Here is a 20,603-nt window from a genome sequence, read left to right on the forward strand (position 1 = left end):
AATACACCTTACATCATTACAGGAATTAAAAAATATTCTGAATTTCTATTATAGATGTAATAGTCCTAAAAAAAATTTAGAACAAATGTGCAGTTCACTGTTGGAATCACGAGAAAATAAAGATGTTCAAGAAACAACCAGAAAAGTTCAGGTTCCTGGGTCTAGCTGTTTCCAATTTTGACTATGGGAAGATATTGTAAAAGAATCAGAGTAGACGAGGGGGAAAAAATTTAAATCGTTATCTTCAATTAAAAAAATAAATTAAATAAATAAGAAATAAATAAATAAAGCAAAAAACTTAAAAAAGATAAAACTAAAATGAGAAAAAAAAATCAATTTAATTTTAAAAAGCCTCAAAATATAAGATATCCAACAACTGAATGTTGCCAAAGTAGAAAGTTTTTACTTTTAGGAGAGGATGGAGAGAAATATAGAATTCTTTGTTTGAGGGAAGGAGAAGTCTAACACAAAGATGACAAGCAACAACCTGGTGACATGTGAGATACCAGGTCCAAACAGGTCCCATTAGCTGTAAAGATAGAAAAGAAGCCCAGACAGCTGTCCCAGGACCTGATGCCATCCAGAGTTTTTATAAAAATCAAAACAAATGTACAGCATTTGAACCACTTAACATAGAAAAATGTCTTTATGGAACTTAAAATAGTCAACAAACAACTTCCGAGCTCTGGAGTGTGTGTGTGTGTGTGTGTGTGTGTGTGTGTGTGTGTACTCTTGAATCTCAAGTGTTTATTTTGACTAAGCACACAATTCTTAATGGGAATCATGTATCATAGAGCTGATGAAAAATGACCTATTTTTAAGGATAATACAAAGTATAACGCAAAATGGGTAGTCCAGAAAAACATAATTAAAAAGACTAAAATGTAGATATCACGTCTACACTGATTTAAAGTCTCTAGAGAATTATTTAGCTCCCCTCCCCCCAACTCTAGTTTGCCGGCTAAAACATGGTTTATGAATCATCCTTGGGGAGCAGGAAAATATAGTGTACTCAACTAAAAATAGGTAGGGACATTCGATAATAAATCTACTTTTTTGACATTCTCGTGTCATCATTAAATACTGATAGCTAAGAGAAGTGTGATTCCTTCCTACCCTCATGGAAAGGCCAGAAGAAAATCAACCCCAGGCCCTGTCAGAATATAATGGAGTGTCTGACATGACATGCACATAGCGAAGAAAATAACACTGATTTTAAATGCCTGGGACTGGAGTTCACCTGTCGGAATGAAGAGTGAAGTTGCTGGTTATCTTTTTCATGTGATCACTGTAAAATGACTGCTTGTCCCTTGAAGTAAGAAAAGATACATAATCCAAATTTTGTACTTACAATAGCAATTAGATAATAGCAATTTGATTAAACGGTCCAACAAGAAAAATCTCTCATATTCACTAGGATTCCAGCTTTAGCATAAAGCATTGGCAAATTCTAGTTTATAAATAAAAAGAATTGGCTATAAAAAGCTATTTCTTGTTCTCATTTTAACATTTCTTAAAAAGTTTGTAAAATGGAACTTTAGAGAGGCGCTGGAATAATTTATTTACATCATTCCATAGATAGTTCTCACAACATGGAACATTGATTCTAGCTGGCAATGGGCATAGTTGTGATTTTTCAACTGGGAATCTTTCTCAACAAATTCTGCATAGGACTGAAAATAAGTCATACATTTCTCCTCAGAAAGAACTTTAGAGAACAGTAACTTAAATAATATCTGATGCTTACTTACTAAATGCAGGCAATACTACTACAGACAGCAAGTAGAAAACCTAGTGAAAAGTGAAGCGCCCAAGGTGAGTGGGATAGATAAACTCGAATCTAGAAAAGTGCCGCGGGATGAATGCTCCATCGAAGGAAGGAAAATGTCTGTGAATCAGTTTCGACAGGCATTTCATCAGTGTGAAGGGAGGAATTCATTTTACAGAATGAAAGTTCTAGAAACTCACAACTAGCAAGTCTTTACCACAATGTGCAGAATACTCACCAGGCAACTCTGGACCAAGTGCAAGCGATGCTCCCGTAGTCAAGCTCACGGCACCGTCCTCTGTGAAGCAAGCAGACACAGACCAGGGGTAAATCAATGTAAAGGACTTTTAGAATTCTCACAGAAACACTCCTTTGTACTTCAAAATCAGAATCTGTCATACTTTTTAAAAATGTACGAGGAAGACACATAATAAATTAGTTTCTAAATGGACAACAAAGACATACAGCATCAAATCAGAAATATTATTGCCTACAGAGTTTATACATCCTCTCCACTAAGCTGCTGATCAACAATACAAGCTTTTAAACTATCAAAATAATTAAGTAGTAATTGAACAACAAGGCTATCTAAAATCTTCTAGAATTAAATAGAATGGTCTTTATCTGAATAACAGCAAAATCTTCTTCGATGAACTGTAATAGTACAAAATAGTTTACCCTTTCAAAGAAGAGCAGAGCTGAAAATAAAAGATTTACAAGGCAACTGCAACTATGTACGAAAGAGTCATTTTTAATGTATATTTTTGCATTGTCTTCATTAACAAGTTGTTTATATAGATTCTGGATTTGACACTGGATTTTCGGTTTGGTTGAAATACAGATATCAAGATCTTTCCAAAATGGGGTGGAGGAGAGAGTTTCAGGGGGTGTCAGAAGTATACAGAAGTAAGAGGAAGCCCAATTGCATTTGGGAAGAAATAGATTGCAAAAAAAACTGGCAATCAAGACATGAGAAAATTATGATTTTGTGAAGGTCATTATGTATAGAGATGTCTAGAATAAGGTCCCAAACAGAATGGTACTTCCACACAGTGTAAGATGATGCCATTAAAAAGAAAGAAAGAACCTGGATTGATATGGACAGATATGGAAAAAAATCTCAAGTCATAGCATCAATTTTTAAAAACTCAAGTAATGTAGTATACTTAGTAATGTATACTATGACACTATTGTGTTAAAACAAACCTCACTAAACTCACAGACATGAACGTTGGTATATGCACAGAACCTATCTGGATAACAAGAAACTCTTAAGTGTGGCTGCTTCTCAAGAACTGGTATTGAAGGGAGTTTAAAAAGGCCTTTGAATTTTAGGCTAACATTTAACCATTATACAATATTTTACCACAAAACCTATTATTTTTATAATCGAAAATGAAAAAGAATCCAATTTATCTCAAATTGTTTGTGTGTATATATCATTCCATTTTAAAAATACAGAATTAAAAAGTATCATGTAAACTTACTTTACTAATTCAGTGAATATTTACTAAGACCCAGGCTCTAATTATGGATCACATCATATTTAATCCACATAAAAACCCTAAAATGTATGTACTATGATTTTTCCCATTTTATAAAAGATAAAACAGAAGTTTGGTGACTTTTCAAGAATCACACAGAGCTGGCATTCAAACCCAGGCACCCTGACCCATGTTTAGTCTCTGTGATATGGCCTCCTCCACAGCATTTATCATATTTTCAATATTGTATTTATATTTGTAATGAAGTATTACTATGAGACTGCAGATTCCATGAAGACAGGGATTATTTGTGTATTAAAAACCATTATGCATATCCTCAGCACCTATCATAGTGCCTAGCATATAGTTAGGTTCAATAAACCTTTTGTTGAAGTAAAAAATAATTAAGTGGCCCACCTAGAGCTGGGAAGTTAAACTCCCAACTGTTTTATACCTCTTGGGACTGTGAAACAAGCTGATTTCCAAAAAAGCTCACTGATTAATGACCCTGCCATACCATGTTCCTCATTTTGAGAAACCACTTATTGCCCAAGACTTTCTGTAACTGAAGACTTATAGACCGGACACATGTCTTATCTTTTCTTCTCTAGTGCCTACCCAGCATGAAACTGATGCATTGTTCCATAAAGCTTTCTAATTGTTCATGGCTACGATATTGCAACATTTGAGAAAGCCAATGTTGAAATACTTAACTATAGAGAAGTGAAGCAGTGTAAACAGATCGTCACGAAATATTCAGCTATAGGCATACGGTAGGCGAACTATTGTAACTGACTTGGTGTTGTAGTCATGTGTGAGTCTAACAATGTTTTCATTCGTTCATAACTCTACATGTTGAGAGGTATAAACAGGGTCTTTGGTAAAGATGAGACTGGATGAGTGTGGGTGTCTGTGTCTGTGTATTAGGTCTCTGAATCTCTCTGTGTGTTTACGTGAATCTGTGTGTGCATTTGGTCTTTCAAAAGAGGAAAGATATGCTTCTATGGAATAAAAGGAAACCTAAGAAAATAGATAAAATCACCAAATCCCAAACTCTATTAGTGCCAGTGTAAATAAAAGTTGTTTTTCTTTGAACAAGGGTGCCAAGACTATTCAATGGGGAAAGATAGTCTATGCAATAAATAGTTGGAACAACTGGATATCTACATGCTAAGAAATAAAGGTAGATTTCTATCTCAAAATGATCACAGGTCTAAATGGAAGAGCTAAAACTATAAATTCTTAGAAGTATAACAAAAAAGTATAGTTGACTCTTGAGGAACAAAGGGACATCGATCACCTACACAGTCAAAAATCTGCATATAACTTAAGTCAGCCCTCCACATCTGCAGATCCCCAACTTTGAATAGAAAACACAGCTGACTCTTTACCAATGTGGATTTGAACTGCACAGGTCCTAAATCCATGTTGCTCAAGGATCAACCATAAATCTTTGTGACCTTAGGTTAGGTAATCATTTCATAAATATGACACCAAAAGCACAAACAATAAAGAAAAATAGATAAACGGGACTTCATCGAATTAAAATTTTTGTGCTTCCAAGGTCACCGTTAAGAAAGTGAAAACCAACCTACAAAGTTACTTCTTTGCAAATCATATATCTGATAATAGATTTGTACCTAGATTATGTTAAGAACTGTTACAAACAATAAGACAACACAATTTAAAAATGGGTAAATGACCTGATAGACATTTCTCAAAAAAAGATATAAAAATATATGAAGAGATGCCCAACCATCAAAGAAATACAAGTCAAAACCACATGAGATTCCTCTCACCCACCAGGATAACTATAATCAGAAGACAGATAACAAGTGTTAATGAGAATCTGGAGATATCGAAACCCTCGTACATTGTTTGGGGGAATGCAAAATGGTGCAGCCACTTTGGAAATGGTTAAACACAGAATTCCCATATAGCGCAGTAATTCTGTTCCTAGGTATGTACCCAAGATAATGAAAACACCTGCCTGTACAAAAAAAAAAAAAAAAAAAAGCCATTATATGGACTTTTTTCATAGCAACATTATTCATAATAATACAAAAAGTGAAAATAATCCCAATGTCTATCAATTGACAAATGGAAAAACAAAATGTGGTACATCTCTATGATAGAATATTATTCACTAATAAAAATAATGCAACATGTATACATAAGACAACACAGATGAACTTTAAAACATTATACTAAATGAAAGAAGCCAGTCACAACAGACCACATATTGTATGATCCCATGTATATGAAATGTCCAGAATAGGCAAATCCAAAAGCATAGAGAGATTAGTGGTTGTGTAAGACTGGAGGAGAAGGGAAGATGGGCAGTGGACTACTCATGAGAGTGGGATTTATTACTGGGATGATGAAAATGTTCTGAAATTAGACTGTAGTAGTGATCACACAACTCTGTGAATACACTAAAAACCATTAAGTCATGCATGTTAAGTGGGTGAATTTTATGCTTTGTAAACCATACTTTGTTTTTTCAAAGGTTGTATTTCACTAGGTTTCCCAGTGAATATTAGTTGGCTTCTTTTGAAAATGACAAAACACTTATTTACACTATTCAAGAAAACAGTGAGTGATGAATATTTACATTTTTCAAGACTTACAGCTGTAGTTCTTCATGGTTCCTTGTGATGGGAAATAAATGCAATTGTATTTTACCCTTACTGAAGAAGACATGCATGAAACTGCCTCCAAACCATAAGAAAGTATCAACATCTTACTGCGAACCACCAAGGACAGACGCCACAGCAATGGGGAGCTTTAGCCAAGAGTGAGGTTTTAATTTCTCAATGGAGAAGAAAAATCTACAAATATTTGAGGGCGACATTGCCAGCCTTGTTTTTGTGAATCTATATATCGAACACAAAAGGGGTAGCATTGAATGCCCTCCCCAAAATATCCTATATTGAGATTTTGTTTTCAAATAAAGAATAATTGGGCAAGACCGAACCCAAACAGATGTCATTTCACTCAGATCTACTACTGAACATGGAAATTACTGTTTTGCAAACAAATAAAATATTAGAGAACAGTTATGTCTGTGAGTTTGTACAGCATAATGAACCTCCTCAAACTTTTGTGGCTTAAATCAGTAACCATTTATTTTGGTTCTGGATTTGGCTTTTACCTCAACTATCACTCATCCTTTCCACTTAAATATAGACCACATGGTGGTCTCAAGTTTGCAAAAATGGCAGGAACACAGGCCACAATGTACAAGCACTTTTCAAACCTCTGCTGTGTCACATCTGCTAACATGGTATGGGGCAAAGCAAGTCACATGGTCAAGCCCAGATTCAAGGGATGGAGAAACAGTCCCACCTCTTGATGGGACACTGCACACTGCAAATGTGTGGATGCAGGGAGGGGAGACAGTGTGGCCACTTTCAAAATCTACCATAGCATCGTTTTCTGCAATGGAACACACTTCCACTGACGGTTCATGGAGAGATATTTACATGTAAGCTTACATGTAAAATACAGATATTTTACAACGGTACATCGAGAGATAATATGCAATACACTACATGTACATTAGCACTTAACTTCTATTTATCAAAAATGGTATCATTATTCTATTGAAGTTATATCATAGTAATTTATAGGAATTTATCATGGTAATGCTATCATATTACCACAGTAATTTATCAGTTGTAATTTCTTTTTAAATAACTATATTTAAGTGGAAAGGATGAGTGATAGTTGAGGTAAAAGCCAAATCCAGAAACATGGCTCACGAAGAAACCAAGTTTAAAACCCAGTGGACTATGACAATGCTTCTCAAACTTTAACATGCATACAAATCACCAAGGTATCTGGTTGAAATGCAGGTTCTGTTTGAGACACATCTCAGGTAGATCCCCTCCAAGGATTCTGCATTTCTAACAAGCTCCCAAGTAATGCTGATGCAGCTGGTTCCAAGCACACTCTGAAAGGCAGGCACGAGGGTGAAGGTCAAAGGCCTGGCAATAAGATACAGCTGACGACAATCATTTACCAGCTGTGTGGTCTCAAGCAACTGACTTCGCCTTTCTGAAACCATCTCCTCACCTGTAAAATACAGGTGATGTTAGGACCCAGCTTAGATGCTGGGAGAGCATGAAATGAGATGAGATGCAAGGCATTCGGGATAGTGCCTGTCATACAGAAGGGCTCAAATTCTGCTTTGTTCTTTCATAGTTAATGACTTCCAAAACAATCCTCCAATGGAACTGTAGATTATAAAAGGTATATGGCTGTGCCAAAAGTGCATTGTCTTAGCCCAGATGGTACCATGTCAAAACATTAAATATAGTTGGATCTCAGAAACACACTCCACCAATGCAATCACATTTGACATTTTCACATATGGTATGAATATGTTTATGTCTCCTCAATGTCACTCAACAAATATTTGAGCATCCACTGTGTGCTAGACACTGTTCTCAGCTCTGAGGACGTGACACTGAACAAAGCAAACACAGCTTTGTGCCCTCTCCAAGCTCCCATCCTCCAATTCTCTCAGTCCCCCAAACTGCTCACATATACTCACACCACTGAAGGAGAGGCAGCTGTGGGCCTCATCTGGCCACATCCATGTTTACATGTCCCTATGGTGATCTTTTAAAGTTTGAGCTGATATTAACATTTTAAAAAATGGGAGATTTCATATAAATCTCTGCAACCCCAACTTACCTTGGAAACCTGAAAGATTTAGCAACACAAACCCAGAGTGCCACAGATAAGCCAGCCACGGCTTAGAGGCAGATGTCCCTTCAGAGAAGACCTGGGTTTTCAAGTTCCCCACAACCCCTACCCACCCCCCACCCCAATCATCACTTCCACTCAGATAACCCCCTCACCTATGTTTTCTTGCTCCTCCTTCCCAACCACTGAGTTAGTGAGCCCTAAATGAGATGCACAGTCGCCAACACTTATAAGCATAGAAAGAAGCAGATTTTACCTTCCTAGTCTGTGTATTTTTCCTTTACAATCATGCAATAAATATCCAGCAAGACAGTAATTTAAGCATTCATTTTCCCCTTCCTAAGTCTAACTTGAGAAACTGCTGTAAATCTGCCCAGTAAAGTTATAGTTCCTGTATCTGTCACTTCTTGTGGCTAATCGCTCTAAAATGTACAACTGGGAGCATTTTATAGAAGCTTATTACGAGTCATTTTATGCTTTTTTTCTCCCTCTAAATAATGATGATGGCTTTGCAATTACCCACCTACATTCTTTTGCCTGGTTTCCCTCACGTAGTGGTTTTCCATGGCCGAATAGCAAACTGACACAAACTTTCTGGCTTAAACCAACACATATCTATTAGCTCATAGTATTGGAACATTTTGGCTTAAAACAACACACATCTATTAGCTCAGACAAGTCCACATTCTCTATCCAGCATCTTACAAGGCTAAAATCAAGATGTCTGCTAGGCTTCCTTTCTTTCTGGAGGCTCTGAGTAATTATCTGATTCCAAGCTCAGGCAGGTTATTGGCCAATTTCACTTCCTTCTGTTCACAGGGCTAAGGACCTGATTCCTTGCTGGCTGGCAGCTGGGGGCCACACTTAGGTCCTAGATGCCACCCACACTCCTTGTCACACGGCCCCCACAATCATCAAAGACAACGATGGAGAATCTCCCTTGTGTGGAATCCTTCTCTCTCTTTGAATCTCTTTCTTTGGTCCCTTTTAGGGGCTTAGCTGATTAGGACAGGCCCCCCGAAGATAAGTTCTCATTCTTAAAGTGAACTGTGCCATGTAACACATCCTAATCACAAGAGTGACATTCTATCATAGCCATAGTCCTGGGACTATACCAGATATGTACAGCAGGGGGCAGGATTCTGGGAGCCATCTCAGAGTTCTGCCTACAACACCTAGTAGTTGCTAGCATGCATTTGCCATATATATGCATTTTTCTTTTCAGGCTGGGAGCTGAGGCCATGTCACAAGAAAAGCTAACTGTCCAATAGGATATATGGAAGTTAAAACGAGAGTTTATTTGTAACAATTCTCCCATTCATCATAATGTTCTTAATTATCTGACTCTAAGAATGCATGTACTCTACCAAATTCCAAATCTATACAAGATGTTTCTCTCCTTTAACTTAAACTGAGCCTTATAAAACTGGATGTCTAGAAAATTGACATTCTAGGAGGAAGAGATGAAAAACAAACACTTACTTACTACCTAGAAAGACCAAAAAAAAAAAAGTGTTTTTAAAGACAAGTGTCCAAACAGCACCATGGACTGAAATTTTTTAATTACATTACATTTTCTATAAGGTGTCAATCAATTTACATGCTTTTTCACTCAACTGACTTGGTTACTTGGAAGTCACGTAGAGGCACTATATACAAAATTACACTAATATTTAAAGAAAAAGGGTAAATATAATTAAAAGCATGCTTAACACATCCACAAGCACATGGCATATCAGTTAAGATGTGTTTAACAGGAAAAAAATGATAACGTTTAAGAAATCTCCCATCAAACAAATGTTTGGTTAGAGAGCAAAAGAGTCTGACAGGTTTGGAAGAAGCAAAGTAAACAGCAACAATAATAACAATTACAAGTAGTGAGAAATTACTATGTCCAGGTACCACTCTCAGTGTTTTATGTATATTAACCCATTAAATCTCACTCAACTCTACAGGTAGAAATATTTTACAGATAAAGATGCTGAGGCATAGAGTGGTTATATCACTTATCCAGAGCCACGTGGCAAGTAAGCAAAGGGGCATGCCTTCAAACCTGGATGATCTGGTTCCAAGACCCCTCCTTTTAAGAACTGCTTCTGCCTGTGCACCCATCTGTGTTTCCACGCTGTGAAATAGGGGCACTTTCTCCACCTATTATATAGCAGCACAAGGTGGTAGCCAAACGCATATGCATTACGCTCAAACAGGCCTGACTCATTTCCAAGGCCAAGGAATGATGGGAGCTATAGCCCTGTCAGAAGGCATGTTTCTATAATTTGCATAAAGATATCCTGTGTATCAGCAGCAGCCTTGTCCAAGGAAGCCTATAAAGTCTTAAAAAATAAATCCAGGCATTCTTCTTACCTCTATGTCTTTACTTGGAAGGGGAGAGAGGAAAAAGGTAATTCTTTCTTTCCTTTTTTTACAACAGCCAAACCCTTCTCCTTTATCCTACATTTTGAAATTGAGAGATTATGAAAAGATTGGAACGAAGCAAAAGCTAATACTGGAAGCAAACAAGAAAAAACACAGGTTCCCTTTCCTATTGTAGAGAAGACAGTGAGCCTTTCTCTACATAATAAGAAAGGACAAATCTGTAGTTCAATAACCTCGAACCTTTTCCATCAACTACACCCAAAGTAGGGGCGGTATGACACCAGGTGCCACCAGCCACCAGCAGCATAGACCCCAAGAAACCCATGTTTAGCAGTTGTAGTAATGGATCTCTGGAGATGGAGCTGGGGTGGGGAGCACAATGTTACATCTTGGCGTTTGCATTAAAGGCACACTTGCTTTCAATGACTCATTTCCACAACTAGGGTTGGACGAGCTCACGTGTCAGGTGGCATTTACTCAGTGATTTTTCCTGGTACTTGCAAGGCATGACCAAGGACTGTCACCATGCCAGGGCCCTCTCCACGAGGAGGTAGAGACTAGGACTTTTACTCTCATCTGTCCTCTTTGTGTTCTTCCTTGGTTCCATCTCAGCTCCGGTGTTTTGATGGTCACATCACAGAAATTACAGAAATGTGAATTTATTTTGTCAGAGAAACCTCCCTTTAAACTAATGTTTTGTGGTGTTGCTTGTTTGGGGTCTTGATTGTCACATATTTTCATTTGTTCGAATTTCTCACGCTGCATACTTTGACCTAAAATTGCTATGCACTGCAGCCAGAACACTCAAATACATTTGAGATCAGACATAACCCTCAAGTTCCTCGGCTGCCTGTGGGCATCAGGGATCCCTGAGAACATTCAAGTTGGGTCTTAGTTTCAGAAACCTGGATACATGCCAACCCAGGTAATTATTCTCTGCCTACCTAATTTCCCCAGGCAATTTTAATTGAAAATGGTATTATCCTGTACCTCAGTTCTAATCTGCTCTGAAGTGTCCCTGTGTCCTGCTTCTTCCCTCCATTGTAAGATAACTGAGCTGGTTTCTTTTTGAAGCTTAAGTTGAAAAAAAAAAGTTTCTGAATCTCCCACGGGGGAAAATATCAGATAAATATGAGCCATTTAATTAGTGTCAAATCAGGGTACTGAATACCTTTGGCAGAGGTTGCAAGACACCTCCTCCTTGCTGCCTTATGAAAAGTTTCTTTTGTAAACAGAAACACAAAGGTTTTCATTCTGAAAAACTGACCAAAAAAGGGGGGGTGGGAATTAGAGGAATACCGAGATGATTTTACTGTCCTGAAATGATTTTAAAGGGTATTGTTCCCTTGTTCATTTCCAAATAACCGGCTTTAAAGTTAAACCAAAATGCACCATTTAATATAAGAATGCTTGAAAATAAATGAACTGCAACAGAAATGTGCTTGTTGATTGCTTCTAACAAACATGCACTTAAAACAGTGCCGTCCAAAAGAATTACAATAAGTCATGAATGTGAGTTACATATGGAATTTTAAACTTTCCAGTAGCATTACTAAAAAAGTAAAAAGAAATAATGGAATAAAAAAGAAAGATCTACTGATAACAAAACAATTTAGATGGCTCTCAAGGGAATGTTGCTGAGTGAAAAGAGCTAATATAAAAAGGTTACACACTATATGATTCCATTTATGTGATTCTTAAAATGACAAAAGTATACAGATGGAGAACAGATTAAGGATCGCTAGGATTTAGGGAGGAGAGGAGGGAGCGAAGTGCTGTAGCTATAGAAGCATAGGAGCGTAGTACAGGGGATACTTCTGTATTTTGATTGTGGTGGTCACAAAAATCTACACAGGTGATTACACTGCACAGAACTAAACACGCACACACGAGTGCATGTAAAGCTGGTAAAATCTGAATAAAGTCAGTGGATGTATCAATGTCATTTTCATAGTTGTGATATTATACCATAGTTTTGTAAAATGGTACCAGTAGGGAAATCTGGATAAAGTGATCTTTCTCTATTATATTTTATAACTGCACATGAATCTAGAATAATCTTAAAATTAAAAGTAAAAAAAAATTAATTTAATAATATATTTAACCTAGTATATGCAGGGTTTTTTCATATTAAAAATGTAGATATAATCAATATAAAATTTTATATCATATTTTATATAATTTTACATATTTTTTCATCCTAAATCTTTGGAATCCAGTGTGTGATTTACACTTACAGCACATTTCAATTTAAACTAGCCACAATTTCAAGTGTTCAAGGGCCATGTGTGGCTGTGGCTCCCAAGAATGGGCAGCAAAAAATACTTTAAGACTAATATCCATTTCCCAATCCCTTCTAGTAGCACATTCTCTCTAACATGAAACATCATTGCTTTCTGGAAGTCTCTTACAGAGCAAGTTCATAATGAAACCCATAGAGCTTAGACAGTCACTGGAAAATATGATCTGGCTGGGAAAGAAAATTTCATCAGTGGTACCAATCAGAATCCGTTTTGGACCACTATTCCAAGAGGAAAACAAATCATTAATCCCTATTAAGGAGACTACTAGTACCTTCTAAGAAATATACCTAAGAGGAGTTTCAAGAACTATACTAGATAGACTGGGTTCAAGGATTAAGATTTTTAATGATTTTGAACCTTTGTAACTTTTATTTTCTCCCTCTGGCTTTTCTATTTCCTAGTGGCGGTAAGAAGCAGAATTATTAAAATAAAAAGGCTTATTTTGGAGGGTTGGTCTTCAGAGCCATCGAATTGTAAAACTCAATTTTCCTCTACAGGTAGTCATGGAGAAAGAAACAAGTGATAAATATAAGATGACAGCTTTGAGAAATACATAAAATGAGGCCAAATCTCTTAGGACTCTGAAAAGTAAAGCATGGAGCAGACCTGGTTCTCGGACCAGGTCTGAGAAGAAGCCTAGGGCTCGATCTCAAAAGACCAGCGCAATCTCCGTCCCCCACAGGAAGTGGGAATGAGATGAGAAAACTCTATTCCCAACAGAGCCTCAGGGAGTATAAAGAGAGAAGGTTTGGGAATGAAAGAGTCCTGTCTCTGAGAACATAGTCAATTAACCTCTCTTGGACCTAATTTCCTTGTTTGTAAAGCAGTAAAATTATCTACCTCACTCACTGTTGTGAAGTTAAACAGAATAATATACGAAAAGTGCCTATCGCATTCCTGCAATCCAGAGTGGGTGTTCAATTACAGTCCTCTCCCACTCCTTTATTTCTTTATTTGAATAACTACATATATAGAGAAAATGATCCATGCAAATTAAACTCAGAATAGTAACATCAGAAACTCAAGAGTTATTGCTCTAGAGTAATACCAGAGAGAAAAACGTTTCAATTTAACCTGTTGTGATTCACTTCTAATTTGATGGTAAGCTGCTTTCATGATCACTCTAGGTTTACAGCACTTTTGGGACAGCTATATAGAGGCAGATACACCTAAGGTGAAGGACCCAAAGTAATCTAGAGAATGGAAACAGGTTTGGTCTCACTAGAGGCTCATGTCTTCAAGAACATTTACATATTTGCATTCTCCACAAAAATAAAATATATTATCCAGTCAGCAAGTGAGAACAGAAAACAAACTAGGGTACAAATTACAAGAACCAATCAATGCCCAAAGTTCTCTTGCTATGAATTATATAGTGGTACTTTGATAGTGGTACTTATGTTTGTCAGATATTTTTTGGCCATAAACAACTGGTCAACCATCTGTTCAATGAGCAAGAAGCATCTGTTCTATATCATGACAGTGGGATACAGTAACGACTTGTTTTTTATTGTTGAAACTTCATTCTGCAAACTCTTCAAGGCCCAGAACACACCTGCTGATGCCAGGTCCCTGAGATGGGTACCACTGAATAGAAGGCGTCCAAATGCACCACCTGGAGTAAGTTGCATGAGCACGGCCTGCTCTGATTATGTTTACTGTTCATCTCCATTTTGTTTTATGAAGAAACTAAAACAGGCAATTTATTTACAATTCTAACATAAGGAATAAGTTCCCAGTCTTTGTCAGCACTACCACCACCTATGCTAGGCTCGTCAGCTGGGAGGGTCCCTCTGAGGATACGAACAGCTTCTAGGAGAATGTGAGGAGGTTTTCTGTCAACGTCTATCATGCTATGAGTACTACCTGGAGGAGGACGAAATCTCTCTAGGAAACCACAGCAACTTAAGTAAAATGTAATGAGAAACTGAGACTCGGATGTGCTCACCTACCTATGACATTCAGGCTTCATCAATGCCTGAACTCAGAGGCACAACTTATTTTAATAACCAATTAAATAATCAATCAATAAAAACTGACTAATTTAAGAAAATTAATTCCCTGTTTTATTATTTTTTTATTCACAGTTAAATTCACCCTCTTGATGCACAGTTCTATGAGTTTTGACAAATGTGTACAGTCATGTAACCACCACACAATCAAGATATAAAACAGTTCCATTACCCCTAAAACTTTCTCATGCTGCTCCTTTGTAGTCAGCCCCTCCTTCCAATCCTGAAACCACTTATCTGTTTTCTGTTCCTGTGGCGTTGCCCTAAGTATATGTATCATACATTATGGAGCCTTTTGAGTCTGACTCTGGCTTCTTTCACTTAGCATAACGAATTTTGTTCTTTATCTATACTGTTGTACTCATTAGTAGTTCATTCTTTTTTAACTGCTGACTAGTATTTCATTGTATGGATGTACCACAGTTTGATTTTTCATTTCCCAGTTGAAGGACATCTGGGTTGTTCTAGTTTTTGATTATAGACATTAGTGTATGGATTTTGGTGTGAACACAAGTTGTCATTTCACTTAGGTAAATACCCAGGAGTGGGATTGCTAGGTCACTTAATTGTATGTTTAACACTATAAGAAACTGTCGAACTCTCTTCCAAAGTAGCTGCACCATTCTGCAATCTCACCAGCAATGAATGAGAATCCCAGTTGTTCTCCATCTTTACCCACTGGAACTATTAGGTTTTTTCCCTTTCTTTTTTTTTTTTTTTTGTTATTATTATTTAAGCCATTCATTCTAATGGGTATACGGTGCCATCTTATTGTGATTTTTAAATCATGAATTTTTAAGATATATCAGATTTCAGAGTAACACATATTTCTCTCTTTACGTCAGAATACAGCATTATCTTCCTTTTGGACATATTTCAACAAGTCCAGACAGTTAAGTAAATTCACACAGTTTCAACATGCAGAAGATCTTCTGGTTCGAGAATAAATGTTCCTTCTATAAGTTTGCATGTATATATCTAATACCTACAAATCATAAGAATACATAAATAATAATAATAACAGAGTCCCATTTAATAGGAAATAAGTAGAATACGTCATAATTTTCATTAGTGTAAAAATCACAAATCATTGATAATTTAAACATGTACATATACAGTTGCATATATAGTACATACCCACATATATTTCATTATAAAAGGCAGTTTGTCAAGTTCATTGATAGTTTAAATCTGATCACAAAGTGAGGAGTATATAATATTTTATAATAATTATACTCAAACTTATACCAGCTACATTACATAGTAACATAAATTGATGATCTGATTACAAATGTTGCTGCTCCAAGGAAAATCTCCATTTTCCAACAATTTATTGACTCTGCTCTATTACTGTTTCTACTTTAAGAAAACTAAATACATGGTTTAAAATTTTTACCATGTCTAATTTTTTACCACTCTGTTCTAATATTTACCTATCTTTTGCTGTAAAGGATAATTTTATGCATTCTTTATCTATTCCCATAGATGGAACAGGAAATTAAATGTCTTCCATGAAAAATAATATTTTCACTCATTCAACAAATACTGCATTTTTAGCAAGCTGGAGGGGAGTGGTTTCTATTTTAGATAGGGGCTTCAGGAGAGGTCTCTTTAATGAAGTGATATATGAACAAAGACCTGAGGGAAGTGAAGGAGTAATAAGCCTTGTGAAGATCTGGAAGAAGAGAATTCCAGGAAAAGAAACAAGTGCAAAGGCCCTGAGGGAAGCACGTGTTTTACAAGGTTGAAAAGGTCATTGTGGCTGGAGCACAGCAAAGTGAGCAAGGGGGGACAGATCATGCAAAAACATTGACTGAATCTAATTCTCAGGTATATAGTAAGCATTAGAGAATTTTAAGTAGCAGTTACATAGTCTGACTTACGTTTTAAAAGAATACTTCGCAATTTGGAGAACCAACTGTAGCAGGACAAGGAGTGAAGCAGAGAAAGACACCTATTAACAGGCTACTACAAGAGTCCCAGACAAGTGATAACAGTGGCTTGAGTGACAATGGTAACAGCTGACGTGGGGGAAAGTGGTTGGATTCAGTACATACTCAGAATGCAGAGGCAACAGGATCGTCTGAAGCACAGCATGTAAAATGTAAGAAAAAGAAATGATGTCAAAGTTGAAAACTAGCATCAAAAAGGTTAAAGAAACAAAATCACTTAGTCTGGAAAACAATGAATAGTTTCATTTCAATAAGGATCTTTAAGAAACTGAAACACAGTAACTGTATCGACCAGTGGGCATCTAATTTTGAGAGTCAAGAGTGAAGATAGGAAACTGAGATTGCCATGTCCAATAACTAACTTTGGAAACAGATGCTGCCATCAGTCACTGAGGGAACGTCACTGTGAATTCTGAATAAAGACCAAAAGCAGAATACCATTCTTTGTCTTCTGCCCTTAATGACTTACATGTAATATATTCCATATCAGCTACTGTAGCTGTTTGACAGGAATTATCCAGATGAATGGGTTGACAGAAGATAAACAAGATGATTGAAATGTAAACAGATGAAGATTAATGCAGTAGACAGCATGAACCAACATGCAAGAAGAGATAAGATTCAAAATAGCAAATTATAATTTTGGAAGTTTCATAAATTATGTCAATTGAAATAACAAAAATCTGGATGACCTGGGGTTTAGAATACAAAGTTTTTCATTTCTCTCAATGCTGTCAAGATGAAAACCACTTGTTTATTATAAAGATAATCTAATGTTTCAAGATTGCGATTAATAATTTTAAAGAAGTTCAAGATAGTTTTAAAGGACTAGAGAGATCAAAATTGTAAATGGCCCTAAAAAACTTTCCCCAAGATTTCAGTGTCCCTACCATAAGATCCATGGGTAGGGAAGTAGTCAATATTATGTTAAGATGTCTCTCGGACTCCTTCAAAGATGGGGACATTGAAAAAGCCAATTCGAAACCAAGTACTCATTATATTGTCCTTTAGGTTTATTTTCATTATCTTATAAAGTGTTTCTATACTTTATAGTATTTAAAAATGCTTATTGAATGAATAAATGAATGAATGAATGAATGAAACTTTCTACCACTGTTACCCCAGGAAAATCTTAGGATGGGGATTAATACATCGGGCAGAGTAGGAAGGTAAACACACCTCTAGTTTTATAGCATTCTTTTCCCAAGGTAGGACCAATGTACTTCCCTAGTTATAATTTCGGGGGTTTGTAAAGGTGACTTGATATTATAATCCTGAAACCTATAGAATTAAAACAAACAAACAAACAAAGAGAGTAGAAACTATTTTGGAATTTCTTAAGTTAAAGTACTTCAACATTTAGTAACAGTTATTAATAGAGTCCCACTGGAAACATATGTTCCTACCCTCCCCCTGCCCCATACCACGTAAGAGTATAGTACAACCGTACCTAAGCACCCTTGAAATCCTAAAGTCCTCCTGTGAAATTACAGCCCATGTGATATCCCTCTCAATTTTGAAGATTCGCCAAAGCTTGAAACAGGGTTAAAAAAGCCCTCTACTATTTCTATTGATGGCCTTCAAAAAAGAGAAATAAAATGCTAAATCAAAATTCGGGAACACAGTGATATGCTGCTGAAAGAATTCATAGGTCCTTCTTCAATTCCAATTTATGGACACGCCATCGTCTCTATTTGTCATGATTTGAGTGCAATGTTAATCATTCCCATCTCTGGAGCTGAGATAATCTAAAGACAAATGAGTGACCAAAAATATCCCATTAATATGACTACTCAGCCACATCGCAGTATTCATTCTAAGTTGAAAACCATAACTCTATTTAATAGCACAAAGCCCTACATTTATTTGCATCTTATGAGCAGTCATTCAGGAGACTGAAGCAGCTGGCTAAATCATCTTGCCCTTATTTAATTTATCAGTCTCCTCTCACATTAGTTCTGCTGCAGAAATAGGACTGCAGTTCCCTTTTAATAACTCCCTGGCAACTTAGAACCAGAAAGAATAAATTTACACCTTGTCGATTCCCTGTACTTCATGAAGAAAGAGAACCAGTAAAGGTGATGCCATTTAACTGATGCAAATCTATTTTCTCTTCCTTCCATTTTTACAGCAAGATAAATGCTGACTAAAAGTGCACTATGTGATTTTTTCCCTTTGTTTCAATATTCTTCTATTGTGTTTGTTTCTAGAAAGAATGGGTTTTAGAGACAGACCACCTTAAATAAAACGCTGTCTTTAGGTAATAGTTGGTTGCCAAATGCTGACTTAGAACAATGTTAAGAAAAATCTGAATAAAAATGATGTAAAACCTTTGACTATACCTGGGGAGACCTAATGCAGCAGTCCCCAATCTTTTTGGCACCAGGGACCGGAGCTCCTATGAGAATCTAATGCCTGATGATCTGAGGTTGAGCTGAGGCGGTGATACTTGTTCTGGAGAGTGGCTGCAAATACAGATGAAGCTCCGCTCACTCACCTGCCGCTCACCTGCTGATGTGCGGCCCAGTTCCTAATGGGCCACGGACCAGTACCAGTGTGTGGCCCGGGGACTGGGGACCCCTGGCCTAACAGGTTTGCTAGGAAGATCGGGGTTCCTGTTGTTGAGAAAGGACAACAGAACTCACTCAGGTCAGAAAGCTCCTCTACACAAGTGTAAGTTTTATTTTGTTTCAGTTTTGGGACAGAGGATTCAAATCTCTCCAGGAAATTCCTATGCAGCCCCACTGCAGTCTAGATGAGCTTTGCCTAACAGCAGTAAAATGTGAGCCACATGCGTAATTTAAAATTTTCTAGTTGCCACATTAGAAAAGCGAAAAACAGATCAAATTAATTTTAATAATATGTACTCTTTAACCTAATGTATCATTTTAACAAATGTTCCATATATGAAAATTATTAATGAGATATTTTACTTTCTTTATAGAAAGTTTTTGAAATCCAGTGTATATTTTACACTTGCAAGCACATCTTAACTTGAACAACAGCAACGGCCAGCAAGTAGCACCCATACCAGACAGCACAGGTCCTAGGGCAGGTCCTGGAGAGAATCTGCAGATCTGATTAACAGATGGGTACTCAGTGAGTTGTTACAAGGTCATCAGAAGAAAAATAATTTCTTCTAATTTTATTTTCTTCCAAATATATGAGAGGCTCATATAGTCCTTGGCCTGAAAGCACCTAGGAATTTTGTAAGTTCTTATAATCATCAGATCTTAAATCTCCTCTAATTATAACGTTCCCGGGTATTTCGCCCATTACCTCAATGTGTCAAAAGCTCTGTAAATAAATATTCTGTTATATTTGTGGAAAATATTAATTTACTGACTGTCCTCTTATTCTGAGCGTCTTGCTTTCTTGCCGTCTTGTATTCCCTACCACCTCTGTTCTTTTTTGTTATACGCAGTTGATGACATTCAAGTTTAAATTCAATTCAGAACTCCAGCTCTCATCTTGAAAACTAATCATGACTATTTCTCAAGATAATCTTTCTAAAATAACTCCTCCGCTTCTTGAAACCCTATATACCAAATATTTTTTAGATACTCCATGAACATCATCTCCAACCCACCAAAGGTAGGCATTATTACCTTCATTAAAGTGATACTGGAAGTTAATAACTTGCTGAAGGTCACAGGAGTAGCTCTGTCTAGCCCTCATCTCTATGGCTTTCTACAATCCTTCTTTGGCTTCGTTTAATAACAGTCGATCTCTTTTTATTCCTAAATTGCCCACCCCAATGCAAGCATCTTTGCATAGGCTGAATTCTGAACACCAATTTCTAACGTATTCCTCTGGGAACAGAAACCAGCAAGAAAATAAGAACCATCTGTCACTGTTGAGCTTGCAAGAAGCAGAGAAAAACTTTTTTCCATCTAGAATCCAAGATAAAGAAATTCACTGAGTACCACCCACATTACACAATCCTCCTACCCAGGTGTCCAGTTACATGCCCAACAGTCATTTTCATTGCAAAT

The 20,603-nt window shown here is 36.8% G+C and overlaps 1 protein-coding gene across 1 annotated transcript in view; it reads right to left on the reverse strand.

The window, feature by feature from the left end:
• Nucleotides 1-20,603, reverse strand: part of PLCB4 (phospholipase C beta 4) — a 376,819-nt gene that overhangs the window by 240,446 nt on the left and 115,770 nt on the right. Inside the window, exon 2 of the mRNA XM_039874509.1 lies at nucleotides 2,007-2,066. The gene's annotated coding sequence lies outside the window, so the exon portion shown is untranslated. The remainder of the gene's footprint in view (nucleotides 1-2,006; nucleotides 2,067-20,603) is intronic.

This window comes from Pteropus medius, unplaced genomic scaffold (genome assembly GCF_902729225.1).
Source record: "Pteropus medius unplaced genomic scaffold, Ma_sr-lr_union100, whole genome shotgun sequence".
Classification (NCBI taxonomy): Eukaryota; Metazoa; Chordata; class Mammalia; order Chiroptera; family Pteropodidae; genus Pteropus; species Pteropus medius.